General features: G+C 36.7%; 1 protein-coding gene across 1 annotated transcript in view; it reads right to left on the reverse strand.

Moving 5' to 3' along the window:
* The window catches only part of LOC139473392 (polypeptide N-acetylgalactosaminyltransferase 16-like), a 116,490-nt gene that overhangs the window by 52,220 nt on the left and 43,559 nt on the right, over window positions 1–20,711 (reverse strand). The window lies entirely within an intron of this gene.

Here is a 20,711-nt window from a genome sequence, read left to right on the forward strand (position 1 = left end):
CTCTCTCTTACTGAAGAAACCAATGTTCATTAAAGTATATAATTAGATTCCTCAAGCTGAACAAAATGATTAAAGTACATGATAAAAGGCAAGCAATGTGTAAACATTTTGCCTGTACTTTGGTGTATCACGTGACAATGTAGAAATAATTCCCCAGCAATTATTCAGACAAAATCATCTCCAATATTATACACACATAGTTATCTCAAAGTACACTTAAGCTCCCAGTTTATACACAGCACTCCCTTGATTGCAAAGTTTGTTATCTCAAAGGGCTTCTCTGCATCCATCAGTTTGATACACTGCATCAAGTACATCAAGGACGAACACTTTCAGCGAACACACCAAGCAAATATACTCATCAGCCGAATTTCACTTGAACATGATTTTCTTTCATTCTCTGACTCCTGTGCCAGATTTCTATTAATGGCAAAATTTGTGGTTTCCTAATTAATTAATATGATTTCATATATCAGTGTTTGAATAAAAGTTCTCAAAAGATAATGAAGATTGGGACTAGTCATTAATGAGTGGGGGTAGGGGAGAATTGATCTACATATTTTGCTCACCCCCCCCATTTTATGAAACATTTTTTTCATGAAACGCCCCCTCTAATGGATGACCCCCCCTCTCCCCACCCCCACCATACACACACACACAGTTATGATAAAGTTTGATGATGCCCCCTCTTTTGCTGTCATTTGTTTCCCCTCCCTTTTATCTCCACACACCCCTACCCCCCCCCCCCCCCCCCCCCCCCCCCATAATAAATGACCAGTCCCTAATTTGATTCTAGATCAATGTGCCCAGCCAGCACTTGGTGCATTGTTTCTGAAGTCAGTTTAAAACCCCTCACATTTAATTAAACAAATATGATAGCAAGTCATGTAATCCAATTTATTTATGTCTGGGGAGGGAGAAATGGGTGTTTTATGTCCTGTGAATTCCTCATAGCTGCAATATCAAATATACACAGATAAATTGCAATAAACGAGCAGACACATGAAATCAACAAGCTCCTTCCATTATGAGCATTGGCTGGAAGCCTCCATGTGTCACTTCACATCTGAAACTTACATGCAAGTGATCATGGTGGCTACAAGCACAGCAATTACCATAAACTGTTGTGTATGATTGTTTTCTCCCAATGGTGCAATTATATTGTATTTCTGGTGAAATGTATTTCAACAGGAGGTAATAGAAGGAACATATGAGGTTAGGAATGTATATTCATTTTATTTCAACTCTCTGGTGAAACAATAACTAGATTAGAAAATGGATGTTGTTTTCCAGTTCCCTCTATTCCAAAGATAATCGGGAAGACTTAAACATGAACAAAATTAATTACAACGAAATGTAAACTGTGCAGTGTTCTGTCAGACAACAAAGGATAACAAAAAAATAAATTATCCTTACATTTCAAACCAGACAATTTTGTTCTTGCTTTACAAAATTTGTCTGAACAATTTTGCCAAAATGCTAGGAAATGGGTTGACTGGAAAGAAACATAAAATTTGAAGTAATTTCAAAGGGATTTTATAAAGTGTTTAAAATATATTGATATAAAATTTTAACAGTTATTGTTAAGATTAGGTTAAGATTTGATTAAAAAAAAGAGAGCATAATTTCTATCAAGAGCGTTTACTAATTTTGTTTCTGCATTTGCAATATTACAGGTAAACACAATCATAAGACATATTTTGCCTGGCTGTTGATAGGTGTTATCCTCACTTTCCACAGCATCTTACTTATCTTCTTATCTTTTGTCAAATCTTCATCTAAATAAGGATATAAACCTTGTGAATTTTCTATGTAAAGATTTCAGACCTAGATTCATTTCCTGTCAATTCTATGACACTTTGACAAAACAAATAGAAGCTCTTCAGCCATAGAATTCAGGGATCAGTGTGGATCAGTTTCATCTGGAGATATGTTCTCTTCATGTACCCAAACCATAATCTTCACAGTAATAATTGAACCACTTCAGTGAGACACAATACCATTCCATTGGCTAACGTCCTGTAAGCATTATTCAAATTGACATCCCTAGAGAAAATGAAGGGATCTTTGTAATGCTTAAATCTAAGTACGAGTGCACCACTATTATGATGGCGTCAAGTTCTACAGATGGGAACACTGTGCCACAGTAGACATGACGTCACAGTACGTGATCGAGACCAGCGCCAAAAGACAAGACATGTTGATGTTACTAGATTTGACTAAACACTTTCTAAGTATTTGTCAAGTTTTCCGTCTGAAAAATGTTGCCACACTTGCTGTAAATAATGTAAGAAGCTCAGCACATTCTTTACTTGATTCATGAAGGAAGACAAGTAGTTGAACAAGCCAAACAGGCGAGATTGTGAAAGAAGTGCCTCTGAATAAATATTTTTCTTTACACTAATGCCATCATCAACAAAAATGATGCTATAACGTATATTCAATACTGTTGGCAGACCAATAATAATGCTGTATTTTAAAATGTCATGGTTAAACATCTTGCATAATTCTACTAATAATACAACTCAAATACCATCAAACAAGGCACAAACCAAATACCCTCTTGAACAGATTTATAACAACTCATACTTGAATCAAGTAGCTGATTGTCACAGCCTTGTAAATGTGAATGTCAAACCAAAACACAGTAAAATCAGATGTTTCTGCAGAAAAAACTTAGCTTCCCAGCAATTAGACTGGTTAATGATGATAGCACATTCCACATGTCACATGTCAAATGTTCATCAATCTATTTCACGTTCTCATGCTCATAAAAAGTACATGAAGTGGGCCTAGATGTGTCCTGTACATCCTTCTAGAGACTTGCCGCATCCCAGCAGCACATGTTGACTGATGTAAATCCAGGCTGAGTTGTCCCATCTAACTACAGCTATCTGAGACATTGGTAAGGGCTTCCCAGTGTGACAGAAATTAGGGCTGGGGAAAGATGTGCACGATAAGACATAATTATTTCTGTAAGATTAAGGAGAAAAACTCTTAAAGGGCAATATATTTTCAATGACTGGAGAAAGCAAATGATATTAACATAAAAGACACAAACAATGGTTAAGGATATTGCCAACCACACTGTCTTCCCCCTTGGATTTTGGCCTTGAAAAATCAGAAATACTCAGGTTATATGGTGCTTCATAAAATGTGTTGATGTACTGGTATATGGCCTAGTGTCATCTCCTTAGTTCGTGATTGTGAAGCAAAGTGCATCCATGAAAGTTTAGTCATCATAATCTGTTTATTGTTATAATATCATAAGATGTGATTATAAAGTTATAAAACTTTGGGAACAATGTGACTTGCAAATCAGATCCCTCTTCTGTCAAATGTAAAAAATTACAGATATTCACACTAACAGTAACAGATGGCAAAACCGACCAATACTGACATTGACACTGTCACAGCATGTGATTACAAGGGGAAGTACGTGGACCGTAACACCCCATCTGTGGAGCCTGTGGAGCCTGTGGAGCTGCCATCATCAGATGTGGAGCCACATCATCAGACCCTTGCACTGCAGGCTGAAAGGTGTTCATCCTGGCCTCCTACCCCTGACACTCTCATTTGAAACCCAGGATTGCAACATCTCACTTTAAAAACATACCGCCCATTTTTTAAGCCTTTTTTCCCCTGACACAACTTTTTCCTGGCATTGATTTCTGTGAAGTGTTACAGTCTGGGAGTTTTTTCTTGACTTTTTCATGTCAAAACCTGATTTTGTTATGACAAGAGTACAACCCTTGTGTGTTGACGTCATTTCTCTGCATCATTAGCGCTCGAGTTTCCTAACAACGGAAGTATCATTTTTAAACAAAAATATTCTATGTAGACATAAAACATGTTAAAATGAGAAAATCAATACATCAAATTTCTTCCAACTTTAAAAATAAAATAAAAAATCTCTTAAAACATCTTTTTTCTTCAATTATGAATTTACAGTGCAACGCAGGAACATCTAGTATTATGCTTGATGATGCAGCCCAGAAGAATTCCTTCATTTGACAGGCCAAATATACAGGTTCTCAAATCACATATCAAACACAGTTAAGCCTTGACGCAGACAAAATCAATTTGGCCTATACTTAACAAGAGAACGCTGAGAAAATGCAAAGCTCCTAACAGGTAATCAGGCCACTCTGAGAATATCTTGCTACTATCAAATTTATATGCAATTTCCTGTATTGAATAATTCAAGAAGGAGACAATCCTTGCAAGAGACAAATCTCAAGGTTATTCTGGAATGAAGGAATGCCAGACCTTGAGACTGTTACCATTATGGGTCAACCTTCGTGACAGTTCATTCTCCTAATCTGAAATGTAATTTGGATGGAGCCATGAAAAACAGAGGTGTGGCAGGCAATGAACGGAGTAGTTTAGTCAGAGGCCACGCTACATACGTAAAAGAATACATTTGTGGTCAATCTCATTTTGTTGTGCTCGCGAAAAAATAAAAAAAAGGAGAAGAGAAACGCAACGGAAGCATCAATTATAGAAAGGTCATCTTTCAATGTTCTTCTGTGCCTGTATCATATTCTCCCTCGGGGGAGATATATCTATTATTGACATGAACATGGTAATAGTAATGAAAAGTAAATCTTTGAAAAAAACAATACACAAAAATGTACCTCTATTATTGAGTGAGTGGGTGAATTGTTCTAAATGTTGCTTTTAACAGTATTTCATTTATACAGCTTGTCAGCTTCAAGTGGGAGGAAGGCCTCAAGCGATGCAGGTCTTAGGCCTTTAGTACTTATGTAGGCAAGTATGGATGTGATGCTGACAATGATTAGGGTAACTAAAGAATGATGCCCATGATCACCAGATTCGGTGATGACGGTGCTGCACACTGTGACTCCATAGATGACTGGGCCGCTCTACAACTGTACATCCCAACACAGTGATTGAATGATGATCACAGTCTCCAACAGTACAAATTCTATCTTCAAAGAAAAATATGTGAGGTGAGGAGAAATGGGGTTTAACATCGCGTTCATGATTATTTCGTTTGTACTGGTCTGGACTTCTGCTGATTTTATAATGCTAGCCCTCTGAAATACCATGCCACAGTTTAACATTCTAACCCCAGTCAGACACAGAATACTGACTCCGAGCCGACCAGTCCTTGCTTTATCCTTTAATGCTGAGCACAACAAGTACCATCCTTTAACTCTCCTGGTATGATGTGGCCAGGGCTGGAACCACTGATCCTCCACTCTCTGGGAAGACACTCAACCAGGGGTCCCGGAAACGGTCATATGCACCGGACATGTCTGATTGGGAATCTCAAATGTCCAGTTTAAAATAATGCTTACTGGACATTTAAATTTTTCTCTCCAGACATTTTAAGAAACAAGCAGGGTCCAAATAATTGATGAGCCTTGTTGTATCCCTTCAGCGAATTCAGGTGAATAAACAGGTATAACAAACTTGGTAAATAAAAGTATGGAATATGATATAAAACATCACCAGACATGATGATTTACCATTTAAAATGTATTTCCTGCTCTACAAGGCATTGTTTTATATGCAGAGATTAAGATTACCATGTGTATTTTCTCGTAAACTAAGCCGGAAATAGCAATCAACTGTGCACACAGTTCCTCCCAATCTACTGGTGATTCAGTTAAAACGTATCCAATGATATAACTTCAAAGACTCTTGATGCAAAGGTCGGAAGAAATTTTATCTGAAATTATCATTTCATCAGGAATAATATATTCCAATATCGTGTTATTTTAGTTACAGCTTAATATACTTAAAATTATAAGAACCACAAGCGTAGCACTTTGGTACAGATGGTATGCAGGATATTTTTGGACGTATGGAGCGATTTTGACCAGTCACCATTGGGACTTCCCGCGCTACATGTATTTCGATTGCAAAAATGTTATGTTGACATTTAATAGTCAATCTGCCTCAAATATGACTTTTAGCGAGTCATGGTACGGCATTTATGATATGTGTATCAATTCTCTTGCAACTAAAGTTCGTTTCAAGGCATCTCCAGCGGTAATCTGACAGTGGTTGCTGTAGACAACTGTGAGTTGTGCAATCTACTGATCACTTTGCATACCATTTTGCCTAAATTATTGTAAACATTATTTTAATTATTGTATGAAATTTTGAATATAATTAATAAAATATATTGCAAACATTAGTCCAGATTATCAATGCACAAATGTTTTATATTATCAGATATCATAATAATAGGATTAAATTGCGTAGATCTACTTCAGTTCAGATTTATTGACTGGTACGTGTTACGTGATTGCGGTGATCAGCTGATAATGTTTTCTGAGATGGGGGAAAACAGTGTGTCATTGAGTGAGTGAGTGAGTGAGTTAGTATGGTTTTACGACGCTTTTAGCAACATTCCAGCAATATCAAGGCAGGGACACCAGAAATGGGCTTCACACATTGTACCCATGTCGGGAATCCAACCCGGGTCTTCTGCGTGACGAGTGAACGCTTTAACCACTAGACTACCCGACCGCCCGGTGTGTCATTGAAAAACTTGAGTTTATCAAAAATGTTAGTAAATTTTGGGAGCCATGCTTTACTGCGCGCTATAACGGAATTACCGCTTTATTGAAGCGCGCAACAACTTGCAATGTGTGCAGAAAATCGTACTAAAATACGCTATTTGAAGGGGGTGTGGCCTAAATGCAAATGTCCGATTGGGGTGTTAAATTTTCCGGACCCCTGCACTCCGGAGGCACTAAGGAGGCAAGATATTAATGTATAATGAGTAAGGATAAAGATTCAGAGGTAAGTTGGAAAAACATAATAACATGAATATTGTGTAACAGTACTTCTGTTACATCACGGCAGGCAATCTCAGTGTCAGAGGTAACAGCAAATGCTCATGCACCACTTTAGTGAAAGCCACAAGCATGGGTATGGTACTGACAAATCAAGAAGCAGTATCAGGGCGAATCTGGGTATGGTACTGACAAATCAAGAAGCATTATTGGGGCAAACCTGGGTATGCTACTGACAGATCAAGAGGCATTATTGGGGCAAATCTGGGTATGGTACTGACAAATCAAGAAGCATTATTGGGGCAAATCTGGGTATGGTACTGACAAATCAAGAAGCATTATTGGGGCAAACCCGGGTATGGTACTGACAAATCAAGAAGCATTTTCAGGGTGAATCTAGGAAGAAATGTGTCGAATATACCAGCATGTGTTCTAAACTTTTGCAGTAAACAGTTCCGGGGACTCGGTTGACCCTGTCATCTTAGGAACCACAATTCACTGTACAGAGTTGTGTCCAATGGGCACACCAGACCCTTGTGGTTGTGGGTTCAAATCTGGTTCACACGGATAATGTTTCAAGTTTGTCAGCACCATACCTGTGCTCATGGATAAAACCAAAGAGGTAAAAGTCTAAGATCTGCATCACTTTGGGCTATTCTCCCACATTAAGCTGACAGGCCATGAAATAACTCGAACACTGTTCAAAGTGGCATCAACTCCCTCACTAATAGTTTCATGAGTTATACAGATTGTTTTAACAGTTTCACATTTGCAAACAGGGGCCATAATGAACAGTTTCACATTTCACAGTTTCACATTAAGCACTCAACACATCTTGGCAGATCATAAACCTTTAACTACATTTCAAAACAAACCCACTAGACACCCAAACAAGGACCATACACTACAAACATAACTGAAAACAAAGACAGGCATGTCACAATACAAAACCAGAAACAGACATTTAACTTATGAAAACGCAGGTATGAGATAGCACTTAATTTGATCTATTACTTTCAACACAAACATAAAATCTCTGTTTGTCATAACAATGATCCAATTTCAGCAGTGTTTTGAGAAACCATACAGGCTTGCTTTGAGACTACTTCGTGAAGACCATCGGTACTTAAGGACAGCCTATCAACTTCCTGGATCAACAAACCCAGACAAATATAGCCATGTTAACCTCAAACCTCATGACTATACCTCGTTTTTAATGTAATTGGAAAAACAGCTTCAAACATAAGTCCTTTCCATATATAGAAAACTTTAATTTAGAAAGCTGTACGATTTACTCTATTCTTTTTATAATCTTCATTTTAAAGATCACACAAATTGGCAAAAAGACCACTTTGGAAGATTGCCAAAAGGAATCTGAAACTCATAGTTGTTACTCTCCTGCCACTGTAGCTGGATGATGTAATAATTCCATGTAGAAATAATTCATACATTTTAATCTTGATCAAAAGGGTTAAGCCTTGAATCTCTTAATGACTAGAATATGGGTCATAGACTGGGACCCTTTGCAGATCCATAAAAGGTTTTCAAGGGCGACTATTACAGCTCTCAAGGAGGAAGTGATCTTTTAATGTACCAAGGCTGTAGCAACAGCTGTTGACAAGTCTCGAGAGAGTTGTTGAAGCCAAAGAAATTTTTTTTAAAAACTAATCTATCTGCTGAATATATAATTCAGCTGTCGCCATCTGATGATGCATTAAAGGATTATTGGGAAAAGCTGAAAAACATTAAATCACCTTTATTCCTATATGATCAGCAGCACTGATGTTTTGTCAGTGACATGATGATGTGTGTGTGTGTGTGTGTGTGTGTGTGTGTGTGTGTGTGTGTATCCTTATTGTTAGATCATTATCAACATGACTACTATCATCTTCTTCATCATCATACTATTATCTCATAATGATAATGTCATAATCATTACTTGCTTACCGCTCATCCCACCCCATCCCGTCCCATCCCGTCCCGTCTCATCCCGTGTCATCCCTTAACGTCCCGTCCCATCCCATCCCACCCAGACTGATTAAAATCCTATCATGATTGTCACCATCATCCTTATATTTCTACTACTTTACTATCTTCTGCTTTAAGCCCTTCTTCTTCCAAAACTCTTTCCCTTTTCCCTTTCCTTGCCTCTGCTCTTGCATCCTCGATTATACAGAATATTATATCTCCATTCTATTATGATACATATTTCCAGGCCCATTCACCACCATACCTTTGTTTTGACTTCGGTTCAATTGATATGACACTTATACCAGATATCCAATCAAATTACACACTCTATATAACCATTACTAGACTTGACTCAGCTTTTGCATGCCTTTCTCTTAGTATCAGGTCTTCCCTACTCAAGAAAGCATTTTCAAGTTAAAAGTTCATTTTATTCATTTCCGTGCTCTGGTTCAATTAAATACTTGGAGGACTCCATGTGACTGTTTCTAGGTAGATTCAGATGGCCCTTTTCCACTTCTCGTTTGAGGCAGTTTGATTGGTTGGTGATTACAAAATCTGTGGCACAAGAAATTCTTTGCTGAGTTAATGAGACATTTATGAAACAAAGCTATTCATTGTGGCAAAATGGTACAGTGTCCTATCAAAACAGAATGGAGATTAAAATTTCAGGATAATTGAAGAATCTAGTCTTCACCTCTTTCATCCTCTCCTACTCTTCCTTGTTCTCTCTCTTCTATCCCTTTCCTCTTCCTCTATCATAATAGAATGGCAATTTAAATTCTGGATAATCAAGGAATCTTCCCTTCCCCCATTTCTCATCTTCCCACCCTTTCATCCTACCCTTTCCACTTCCCCCTCCCAATCTCTACCCCCCTTCTCCCACTCTTCTTCTCCCCCTAATGAGGAAATCATCCCCTATACACTACCCTCCTTGTACTAAGAAGTTCCACTGCCAGACTGTAAACATCAATTATATCTGTCGTACTTGTAGAATGTTTTTGAAATATGACTGCTAAGTAGAACTCCAGAAGATACACAGTCTGTCCAGGTGAAAGAACAACATATTGTTGGAGTTGGAGACATTTTCTGGATAACCTGCCTCGTTTTCATCTTCAATCCTGCATTCATGTTGGACATCCTTCCACCAATACAGACACAAGGTGTGGTTAGATTGAAAACATATTGCAAATGGATGTTTTGGCCTTGTCTGGGTCACCTTGACATGTGCCCAAACACACAAATGTCAGGTTCTGTTCACTTTAATCCAGCAGTATTAGGGTGATCTATATTTTTTGTGTGCAAAATCTGGTTTTGAAGATACATTATAAATGTCAGGATTGCCTGAACTTTTGCAGAAGAATTATTGCTCCTTGCCTAAGAGATGCTGCCATGGGTGCTACTTTTTGTCGAAATTAGTTTACTGCCTACTGAGAAAAAAACGTGGTGACCTAGTCAAATTTTAAAAAAAAGCATCTTATAAGAAACCTTAGAGGCTATTTTTTGTAACCTTATTTAACCTTTGATGTTCAAAAGCCATACTTTTTCAAAGTCTTACATATTTCAAAAACGTTTGAATGCACATCCACAGAGAACATGACAGTTCAGACATCTTGCTGGAAATGTCATCTACTCAAAAATTAACATGAAATATTACCTGCAGGAGCGTACACCACCATTATACCTAAACCTCTAGACAATTGTCAATAAGACTCTATGAGAAACATCACCTTGCTTCATGCTGTCTGCTAATCAATTGTTCCATTGCTCTGATCTGTTTGCAAAGTGGCCATCAGCAGATTGATGTCATATCTATGCATTGTTCTTGAAATCTATTGTTACTGACAACACAGATGATGACATTTCACCTGTAAACCCCCATATCATGTTTCTACATCCTATAACAGAAAGACTATTGGTAAAAAATAGAAATAGCCTACTTGCAGCTTAGGGCAAAATTACTTCACTCATACTAATAATTCTGAACAACTTAAAAGTAAGAAGTGACAACAAACATTTCCATAAGTAATTTCTTCCAAAAGTCCATTGTATGATTCCGACTTTATCAAAAGCATGTGTTTATGAATCACTGTCAAATGGTGATGATACCAGGTGTTTGCGAAGAGGTGAGAGTGTCCTGCTCTAAGTTATTTCTTAGTCATCCAAAGACTGAATTATCTGGGGACAGTACACTTACATAGCATGTGAATGTGTGCATGCATCTACAGAGTTGTGTGATAGTTTGGTAGTTGCAGTCTCTGGTTAAATCTGTGCCAACTTTATAACTATAGAGACTGCCATGGGAACCACATGCTGAATGGTTTTAAAAAATCATGGAATGCATGTAAAGTCTCTATTCCAACAACGTGGTCCAGCTCCCTACACTGGCTCATCATCTTTGTTTACAAAGTACTGATGCCTTTGCACTGGGCATTCAATCCTACTTTGCAAGAACTACTGAGTCACAATTGTCCCTTGTCAGGAACCAGGTCTCCTTCTTCAAACTTGATAGTCCAAATCAGCAAAAACGGCCAGATATGTTTTTTAACAACTCCAACCCATGTATTATCCCAATGATTGTGGCCGCGTCCTTCAGGTGCCCAATACATCATCAGGCAACTGAGCCTAACCCTACAGAGAGTTCCGATCACAACATGCAACGATCTGTCATGTATCACGGTGTGGCATGATACAGTTGTAAATGACCAGCTTTACATAAGACTTGCATGGATTCTGACATGTCACTATTGGAATATTTATTATGGAAAAACTGTGTTTTTAAACTATTGTTTATTGGAATATAACAGTGACCGGTAATAATCTAATACTGTGTCCCATTGATGCACCCTTTACAGGTCACATTGATTTAGAGGTGAAACACTGTACACTTTACAGGTCCTGCTGGTGTATGGGTGAATCACTGCACACTGTACACGGCACGTTGTTGTATAGGTGTTTCACCTCACCCTCCTCAACAGGGCACGTTGATGTATAGGTGTTTCTCCTCACCCTCTAGACTAAAATCTAGTCTCTGAAATGAACATATCGTACATAAAAACAGTTGTTCAGTTATCTTAACAAAAATATAATAAAAAGGAGCCCAGTGACTCTCTGATACTGCAGTGATCTAGACTTGCCAAACATTATAGACTTGCATGGGCTGTATTTGATATATATTTGTATCAGGGTCTGTAAGACAGACTATTCACCCTCCTCAACAGGGCATGTTGTTGTATAGGTGTTTCACCTCACCCTCCTCAACAGGGCATGTTGTTGTATAGGTGTTTCACCTCACCCTCCTCAACAGGGCACGTTGTTGTATAGGTGTTTCACCTCACCCTCCTCAACAGGGCACGTTGATGTATAGGTGTTTCACCTCACCCTCCTCAACAGGGCATGTTGTTGTATAGGTGTTTCACCTCAACCTCCTCAACAGGGCATGTTGATGTATAGGTGTTTCACCTCACCCTCTACATAATGGTACCACTACATAATTGTATTTTGCTACATGTAAATAAAACATTCTGTCATATTTTTCCTATGTCATGGTGACACTTTTCTATTGCAAGTATAGTGTTGTGAAAATGCAAACTTCCAAGTTTCTATCCTCACCATAGTCAGCCAAATACAACAGATACAGCCTGGTACATCACTGTTCCATTGATGTTTCAAATACAGCCTGGTACATCACTGTTCCATTGATGTTTCAAATACAGCCTGGTACATCACTGTTCCATTGATGTTTCAAATACAGCCTGGTACATCACTGTTCCATTGATGTTTCAAATACAGCCTGGTACATCACTGTTCCATTTTTCTTTCAAATACAGCCTGGTACATCACTGTTCCATTGATGTTTCAAATACAGCCTGGTACATCACTGTTCCATTGATGTTTCAAATACAGCCTGGTAGATCACTGTTCCATTGATGTTTCAAATACAGCCTGGTACATCACTGTTCCATTTTTCTTTTAAATACAGCCTGGTACATCACTGTTCCATTGATGTTTCAAATACAGCCTGGTACATCACTGTTCCATTGATGTTTCAAATACATCCTGGTACATCACTGTTCCATTGATCTTTCAAATACAGCCTGGTACATCACTGTTCCATTGATGTTTCAAATACAGTAAACTACGGTCATAACTAACTCAATCAAAGAGACCACTAACTTTAATTCATTATAACCATAGTTTGTTATAACCATGTGTACAGCATATATACAAGAAATGGACAGGACCAAGAAATGGTAGTTATATCCATCAGTTCGTTATAAACGTAGTTTACTGTATAGACCGATTTATTTTTACCAAAGCATTTCAAACTTAAATCTATAAACAAAAATGACATCATCTAAGCTCTTGTGTCCACGACCAATCAAACCTAAACCCTTTGTCATTCCAGAAATACAGATCTTTTAGAAGGAATCTCAATAAAAACCTATTTGGGTATACTGGTACATGATATCAGACTTTCTGATGTTTGTGGACCAACATGTGCATGCCACACTCTACTGGAAACATATGGTTCTTGCTGGGCTCATCATTAAGGAAGCTTAAATGTGTTACGACTACAAATTTTCCTGATAAACATGCTCATGAGGTGCAGCTGGACTAAATATGTTCGGCAAAAACAGTCCAATCTGCACCTGTATAAAGCATGGGAATGAAAAGCATCACAAATGCACTTCAAGTTTATTTTTTTAAATTCCAAACATTGCCGTGTGATGTAACTGTAGATGTGTTTATGTGTATTGGGATCCCCACTTCACATGTTTAAGTTTATTGTTCTCTTTCATTTTTCAGGATTTTGATGCCATCAAATCATATTTTCAAACATAATATTTTGATTACTGTTAAAATGTTTTTGGAAAAACACCTGAGAAAACGTTCAGCTTACTGAAGAAACAACATGCAATGATTTTAATTTCCCGAAAAAAAATTACCAACACCTTCCTTACAGAACTTGCCAACTGCCAGATTGCTGATGCAGCATAACACAATGATCACTCACTCACTCACTCACTCCAAACAAACTTTACAGAACTTTACAAAATTTTGCTTTAACAATTACAGAACAACATTTGGGGGGAATTAAATCCAAATTCATCAGATATATGTCTAATGAAAGGGTTTTTTATGATTTTTTTTCTGGCAAAATACTCTTTGAAGTCATATTTGGCATCACCCATGAACGATAAAAATAATGAGGTATTAATCATACGAAAACATAATTTAATGAGTTAATGAGTTCTTACACTGAATGAAAACTCACTGAGAAGACAGACCCCCATACACAGGAGGCCAGTCATCATCAGTACAACCAACACAGCATCTTGTGTTGGCTGCAAAAAACTGATAGTTATCACCATCTTCTGAACAAATTAACCACCTGCTTCACTATCTGTGTAGACTTTGTCTGGAAACACTCTGTCTTTTATATACACTTTGTAAACAAATGTTCCATGATGCAGAGAAAATACACACATTTTACTGCTGACATCACCAATGCTGTGATCAAAAGTTAGATAAACAACTTGAGTCAATTAAAACCAATCACTGCATTTCATCACTTTTGCAAATATTATAAACTGTTTGAAAGTCAGACATAAGAAAATTAAATATTTCTTTAAAAGGCTTTCAGACTTTAGTGTGACATAAACAGCTGAGATAACAAGTACTGTACGGAGCCTGTTTGTGATGTGTGAGCTAGGGCTGTCCCATCAATGTCTGCTTCTGATGCTTCAGTAGGAAGCTTTACTACTACAAATTTATAATTTATTAAATATTTTTATTTCTTTACATGTATCATACAATATGTGAAGATAACTGTGAAGATTTTAAGATGGATTGTTCTCAACAATTTGTTCTAATGTTTTCCATGACAACGTGTCATAGTCTGTTAGAATACTTAATTTCACCACATATTTCAATAAACATCTTTGTCACACACATAATTTCCAAAGCTCCTGCCATCTCCTATAGCATCTTTCACCAGTTTTGTTTAACAGATGATAAAGAAGTATCACAGCTTCCAACAGTTTCTCAATAACTCTAACAGACATTCCATCACATGTATAAACTTCATTGTCAAAAAAATCCATCACAACATAAAATGCTTCATCAAATTATCAAAAGCTTTTTTAATGCCAGTCTGTTTCATGGGTCATAAAGAAGCATCACGGCTTCAAATGACTTCTCCATAATTCTCCCAAGGCTCTTCTCCCAAGCATATGTGTATTGGTGAAGGATTGTACGGCTTAGGTCCAATTTCCTCTCATTAACTCTACGAGGGAAATGTTTGCCGTCTTTGAAGTCCCCCTTCAGAAGGTGTTAGCATCGCGCCCTGCAGAGATGATGGCCAAAAACTTGCATTTTAACTCAATGTTTGTTTTTTCTCTCCTATGCCCCCACTACCTGCAAGACTTAAGAGATACCTTTTAACTTTCTGATATCAAAGATGCTGGGATACTGCAACAAATTAACACATTTCTCCCACCTCAGATCTATAAATGTCAGTTGGAACAGGACAAAATATGGCTGCAAGATTCCTTCAGATAGAGCTGGATCATAAACTGGAAAAAACATGTTTTTTCACAACTATCATAAAAGTAGGAGAGCTGAATTTAATTCTGATTTTTTTTTTTATTGGAAAGTGATGCGGCACATAAAACATGAACTTCAGTTTCTCACTACAGATGATTTTTACAGTTTAATTATTGAGATTCTTTGTGTATCAGGTCACACTTTCTGCAATTCAGCTGTTGCAAGCAATTGTTTCATCATTTAACATCCTTCTTTGTGCTTCTATTATCATGACAACATAGCTTGCCTGTGAGGACATGAGGTTACTATCTGTACAAGCATCTATGAGAATGGTAAGTTTTCAGTGAGACATGATAAAGGCCTTCAATGTAAATTTTGATTCTGTAAACTGTTGAATGATCTGATCATTCAATATGTTATGAACACACAATGCTATTTAGAAAGTGAACACATCTAACGGACAGGACTCAACCCCAAAAGGTATGAGAATCTGTACTTTACAAAGAATTGAAAGTGTTATCCCAAATATAACACTTGTTACATTTTACCACTTTCTAAACGGCATTATGTGTGTTCATAGCTTTCGGCCATGGGAGCCATGCCAATTTGCACTTGTCAGAAGGGTACACAAAGTATGTGATCTAGACTACCAGTTGTCAGACTTTCATTTTTGTGGAAGCCTCGGTGGCTGAGTGAGTTAGATCGCTGACTTTATGTGCTGGCGATGAGGAGCCTCACTCCTGCAGTGGGTGTTCGAATCCCAAAAAATAACGAGAATCTGTACTTTACTAAGAAAGTTTTATCCCAAATAAAACATTTGTTACATTCAATATGTTGTTTGCAAATATCCATCAAACCTAATTTGAGGACTGACATATCAACATGTTAATTACCTATTTATTTCTATCTAAAAGGGAACTAAATAATAATTTTGAAGATTATATCATCATCATCATCATCATCATCATCATCATCTTCTTCCAGTATTCTAATATATTTTCATAATGATTACCACATCATAGTCATCAATCTATCATCCCTGGAAGCACAGTTATCATCACTCCTGATTCACTGCAAGCCTGCCATCTTTGTTTCAAAGATGCACCCATGGCTATTGTTCCACAAAATTAATATCTGCACAGTCCTTCACAATTCGCCCTAATGCCTTTAAGGAATTCCATTTCTGAACAATCCGGAAAAAATGTCCTTGTTAGCGGGAACCATGGGGGGCACCGAGAGATGAGTGCTATTAATTATTTCATTTATCAAATATTCAGTGCCTTGATTGGTAACAACTGACCACTGTCCAATGTCCACAGGACATCAATCGTGTGTAATGGGGCACAATTGACTGACAGCATGCCATCAACACAGTCACTGTGTTCATAATGAATGAGGGGCAGTATAGCAGTGTTGGAGAACATGCAATGAACACCCATCCAGCTGTTGTCCTCAACACTTACACTGCAGTCTGTGTCAATAGCATAGTCTATTTCACTTTCTATGGTAGACACAGGGGCCATAATCAGTATAGGGTCTCTGGTAGACATCGCATGTTCATGTCAATAGCGTAGTCTATTTCACTTTCTATGGTAGACACAGGGGCCATAATCAGTATAGGGTCTCTGGTAGACATCGCATGTTCATGTCAATAGCATAGTCTATTTCACTTTCTATGGCAGACATAGCTACCTACCAACATCTATTTATATTCTAACTGTTTGAATTAAAAGTGAAACATGTACTGATCAACTGATACTGTTACTATCCATGAAATTAACACTGAAACTTAACATGTAAATCACAACTGTGAAACTGATAAGTTTCAAATAGATTTAATCATCATTTTATGATTGATAACATCAAACATGGTTTTGAGGAAAAACACAAAATATATTCAGTTGCAAAATTATATATTGCATCAAGCCTATTCCAAGTACAACTATAATCAATAACATATAAAAAGTGCAGTTGTCTGAAGTGCTGGGTTAAATTAATTTAATCTCTACTTAGATTCTGCAAACAGTTTGCATGTGATACAGTTCCATGTTATAGTTTGTTATGTTCATTACAAATTCTTAACTTAAACGTTGATTTTAAACCATATACGGTAGTTCTTACACACATAAATATGTTATAAATAAGAATATATCTGTATCTACGAACAATCCCATACATCATCCACAAGAATTTTGAACAAAATAAAGTAAAAAATGTCTAAATTGTCACGTCTAATGCATTTAGGAAGAATCCATTTAACACCACACCACACCACACCACACCACACCACACCACACCACACCACACGCCATCAACTAAAATGGATGCTCCCTGAGTCATATGCAAGATAGTTTGTGATGCTAACAGAAAATATTTGTGGCATTGTGCTCCATATGTTGGTAATATGACTTATGAGTTTGAGCTGAACGCCGCATTCATATTACAAGTTCCAGCAATCTACTAAATATTTCATCTCAAAATGCACAGAAAACACTGCTTGTAAATGACATAAACTATAGATCAAAAAGACAATTTGACAGTTGTGCAATGTATATATGAAATATACACCTGTATATATCAGCTGTGATGTAAATATCAGACATAATCGATATCACTGGGGATATATAAAATCGGGAATACATTCTTTGCCCTCTTTCCATCCATTAATAACACAATCTGTGTCACATGTAATTCAAAATCAACTTTCGTTATACAATTTTATTGTTTGAATATCACTAATGAATCCTAACTGAATAAAGTTTATTTCATTTTATTGTCAGTCCTGATTTTATATTTGTCCGAAGTAGCACTAGAGAATACGGGCGACACAAGCCATAACCCATAACAAATGACACGGTAGCGAAATAGATGAATGGAATTCAGATGTAAATTCGCTTCCTTATGATGAGAACAGAATAGATGAATGAAATTTTAATATAAATCCTTCCTGATTAGAAGGTGAATCAAATGCTTTGAGATTTGTGTATATGTGCACTACTTCAAACCACATTACCCTATAAATCAGGAGACAAAGGGTTGCAGGCATATTGAATAATGTCACCATTGCTTCCTTCAAGCCAACAGAATGTCATGAGAGACTATTTTTGTTCTGCTTTCAAGCCACTGAACTTCCAGATGTATGAGATTCATGCAGGACAAGTGGTTGTACATGGAGGGACATAACTTTGGGGGTTACGGAACTGGAAACAGCAAAATACTGACTGGGAAAATGAAATGACATTTAAAAGTTATTTTTTAACACCTCACTGATCCTTTTGTCCATAAAAACATGGAAATAAAAAAATGTATACAGATAATAAACAAAACTAACTTTAAATATTCAGATTAACTGAAAAAAACTATATAAATTTAATTAACATTTTAAAGCTAAAAACTACAGGATATACTCTTCTATAACGACCAGGTCATTGCTGGCTTCAACTAGGAGCGCAGGTACCTACACAGCAGAGTTTAATCAATATTATTAGAACCAAAATGGCAGATTACACATGTGCTGAGAGTCAAAGTTCAGGTAAAATCAACAAAGTCCACTTATATTCTGACCTACTGCTATGTGTCATAAGAAATAATACAAGTTGACGTTGCAAGAACTGTAAACTGACCTTATTCAAAGGTCAAGCTGGGCAAGCAATAAGACTGGAGAAATTGTGTGTACCGTGAATCACATTCTATCTGTAGAGATTATTTACCTCCACAATGTCTATAAATAGACTCCACATGAAAAAATGTTTTTTTCTTTAGACAGTTTGATGTACTCTATATTGGTAAGTACTGTATTCTCTTTTATTAGATGATCCTGTCAAGGAATGAGTTCAACAGTAAAACCTAATACTGAAAACATGTAAGGTTTTTCTATACTTATTTCTTAGACTACAGATATTCTTGGGAGTTAAATGCTGATTCTTTTTTTTTAAACAAGAAGAAGAAATAACGGGCATATTATTTTTTATGTTCTCCAAAAAGTTATTTGTATGTGTTGTCATTGCCATTGGGTCTGCTTTGTAGTTTAACACAGGCATAGATAAACAAATAACTAAGAAACTAAGTACAATGTTGCCTTTTTACATACAAATAATTTATTACTTGGCACATTGTTTTGGAAAGCACATGCTAACTTTGCATTTGGTGGAATAAAACAACATTTTTTAGGTTTTATTAGCTTTCCAATTATTGTTTTTTAGAAAGGCAGGTCTGTCAATTATGTTTGTTTTAAAATGTATCACCTAAAGTTGAAATACAGCTCCTGTGAATTGAACAGATTCTTCAAGAAAACTGAATATCTTTTACTTCATCTACATATTTGATCAAATACTTCACAAATTTCACCCGACATTGCAGCTGATTCTTTTTTGAAATATTCATAATATTTTTTAAATACCAGGTTAAAAAAGATGAAAAGATTTTTTCTAAGGTTTTAACTGAATATTTAAAAAATCCCTTCACACATTTTCTGCTGTTTTAAGAATGAAAAATTGGCATTACAAACCTCAACTCTTCCATATCTGTTAAAATGTTTAAAATATGTTTAAATTTATCTGTATGGATAGAGATGGTTGCAAATGGAAATAGTAGCAAAAAATAACAGACATTGACCATGCAGACAAACTTGCTTGACGTTCTGTATTCTTTCAATACTGGGTCAAACCAATCTGTGCCCAATCCGATCCTCAGATTAGCTCCATGCCAGCAAACAGATGGTTTTTCAATTGTCTCAAGCCTCTTTCTACATCTATTCATCTTTTGTGAGACAAGGCCCTAAATCTTGTCCCTACAGTACTGGTCAAAACAATGTGCCATTTGCAGGTAAGTGTGTAAGGCACAAGCGAAATGTACCACTGTTAACAACATTTTAATGATACATGGAAAATAGTGTGATAGTATCTTAATATACATATTGTTTTGTTTGTTTGTTTGTTTGTTTGTTTGTTTGTTTGTCACACTCAGCAATATTCCAGCTGTATGAAGGCAGTCTGTAAAGAATCAAATCTGGACCAGACAATCCAGCGATTAACATTATGAGCATCAAGCCTGACCATCCAGTCCCGTTCGTCACCTCTTTCGACAAGCATAGTTGCCTCTTGAGATAAGCATGGTTTTCTGAAGACCAATTCTAACCCGGATATTCACAAGTCCTTATATGTATTGTAAATATTAGTCTGGTGTCAATAGCAGCTCATTAAAATCATATATTTTACGCCTGAATGAAGATTGCATGGGTTCTTGAGACAATAAGATGCCAGTTTTCTGAAACAATTCAGTTTCATGTTTGTACCTTGAAATATCTATTTGTACAAAAGAAAATACACAGAGAACACAAATATTCCTTCAATATTAGGCTCTTTTGGATGTCGATGTCATGATGCTTAGAAATGGCAGGGTGTATACAATAGCCAAAACAAT

Source organism: Haliotis cracherodii, unplaced genomic scaffold (genome assembly GCF_022045235.1).
Source record: "Haliotis cracherodii isolate W230 unplaced genomic scaffold, xgHalCrac1.p SCAF_28, whole genome shotgun sequence".
Taxonomy (NCBI): Eukaryota; Metazoa; Mollusca; class Gastropoda; order Lepetellida; family Haliotidae; genus Haliotis; species Haliotis cracherodii.